The following is a 2566-nucleotide window of genomic DNA, read 5'->3' on the forward strand; positions in this document are numbered from 1 at the left end:
TTGTGAATATCCATTTGTAAAGATAGTTCCTTCTCCACTGCATTATCTTGGCACCCTTATCTAAGGTTATATCTTTATTATAGAATTTACCAAATTTTGTAGTAAACTGGATAGATCTTCCTCCATCACTGTAGGATTGGAAACATATTTGTTCACTTAAAATGAGAAAACCTATGTGAAAAGCACCGACCATAGGACCCCAGGGGAAATAATTCATTTATTCTTTTGAACCCTCCCCTTGTTACAGGATTCCAGGAATAGAGAAACTGAGACAGGAAAGTTAAAACACGGCCAAACAGTGAGGGCAATCGACAGCCAGCTTGAAACTAATATTATCTTCCCCAGCCAAGGACACGTAAGAGCAAATGGTTAAAAACCTCCCTAATGAGAATGCAGTGAGGGAGAGGGAAAGGGGAAAGGGGAAAAGGGCTGCTTTCTCCCTAAAGCAGAGAAGCCAGCAGTCTCAAGGTCTGGCAAGATAAAGTTGCCAGGTGTTTCTCATGAATTCTGCGGAGGCCAAAACAAAGGAAAACTGGGCACCCTGAGAATGGATCTGTAGTAAAATATTCAGCAAAGGAATTTTGAAACTTATAGACCCCCACCCAACTAGCTCTTCAGATTAGCTGAGAACCTGTCTGCACTTCATCAGCCAGATGTACAGTATAGTTGTTTGCTTGCTTTGCTTTTTCCATAAAGGTGCATACTTTAATTGCTTTAATAAATTGGCTTTTCACAACACAGTCAAGGTCTCTCTTATAAATTCATTTATTTAAGAAGAAAAGGATTAAGGTTGGGAACAGCTCCTCTCCCACTGACTCAGGGGACTGTTGGGTAATGGTAACACTTCTCTGGTGTTGGTGAGAGATGCCTCTAGCACCCCCACAGCACTTAGTGTGGCATTTATCACACAGTGGTGACCATAAATGTTCGCTGAATGTACAGTGGTCTTGAGCATGTACCCCAAAATAACGGTGTGGGCCCCTAAAGCTCTGATTGTGTGGGAGAATTAGAACACTTGAACCCTTTTCAAGCTAAGAATCTGAAAAACAGTAGACTGACCCCAACAGCTTTGTGATGCTCTGCTGCTGTAGGGACCTCAGAATGATTCATTATCCTTGAAGGTTAAGTAACAAATATGCTTTCACTTAATAGTGAACCCACACACTTAAAATAACCCTAAAGGTCTAGAACCTTTTTTTTCTCCCTATTTTAATTTCAAGTTCTCCGGGTGTCTACTCATTTAACTGCTTATCAGTTAATAAAGTTTTCACTTGTGGATTTGACCTCAATTCCACAAAATCAATTGTGGCTCTTATCTGCCTAAAAGCAGAAAGATTTTTCTCAGGCCGCAACCACCACTAATAAAAAGGCAAAGAAACACCACTCAGGTATGGCAGGCAATTCTATTTTTAGTGACCCCCTTTTCCCTCTCTTTTTCTCTCTTACATGTTGAACAATTGGAAGCTCTCACAGTCTCTCAGAAATAGAGCAAGAGGCTGAAAATAAAGGTCTGTTCTGCCCCTGGCTACTTTCATACGGGTTCATGTCTGGGCAGTGTTCCTGTCTGCTACTTGGGTATCCTCCCAGAATCTGCCTCTGTGTGTGTGCAAGTGCTGAGCCTACTAAGATGTGTGCTATTGAGAATAGGTACACAACAACTTTCTTGCAATGTCCTTAAGCATGAAAAAGCGTTCGCAAGGGTAGATCTCACTGCTAAATACTTCAAATTCCAGTTTCTGACTCCAGAGCCAGTGCTCCTGCCACTTCTCCAAATGGCCTCTCTACACATAATCAGGTTCAGGGCTCCGAAGTACATTTTCTTGTAGGGATTGTAACCATTTTTTAAAATACATTTTTTTTAATTTAAAATATTTGCAATATAGACTTCATATTTTAGAACAGTTTTAGGTTCAAAACTGAGCTGAAAAGTCTGAGATTTCCCATATAACCCTGCCCCACACATGCACAGTCTCACCCATTATCCACATTCCCCACAGAGTGGTCCATTCTACAATCGAGGAACCTATATCAACACCCAAAGTCTTCAGTTAACATTGGGGTTTACTCTTGACCTTGTACACTCTATGGGTTAGGACAAATGTACAATAATATGCACCCACCAGTATACTATCACACAGAGTAGACTCACTGCCCTAAAAGTCCTCTGTGCTCTGGAGAGGCTCGATTTTTAAGGGCGAAAAGAGAGGGAAAGAAAAAAAAAATTACGCAGTCTCAGCCGATCTCTCAGCTAGTTTGTTCCCAAGTTCTGCGGCTCCCAGCTGTCCCATCTCTCCTAGTCCCGCTAGGGGCAGGTTCCTCCTCCTCCTTTTGTTTAAGTGTCAAGCAAATGGGTTTCCTGTTGACACCGGAATACTGTGAAAGGTCAGGAAGAGGCCAGGCCACCTCCCCCCACCTCTGTTTATTGATTCTGTACGCGTTTGTTTGGGTCCAGCAGGCAGGTGGTTGCAGCGTGTGTGGCTGTGGGGCGTCCTCAGTGGCGGGTGACCCCTCCCCGAGGAGGCGAGGCCCAGCCCGAACCCGCCCCGGTCCCTGGCTCCAAGTCCGA

Source organism: Myotis davidii, unplaced genomic scaffold (assembly GCF_000327345.1).
Source record: "Myotis davidii unplaced genomic scaffold, ASM32734v1 scaffold323, whole genome shotgun sequence".
Taxonomy (NCBI): domain Eukaryota; kingdom Metazoa; phylum Chordata; class Mammalia; order Chiroptera; family Vespertilionidae; genus Myotis; species Myotis davidii.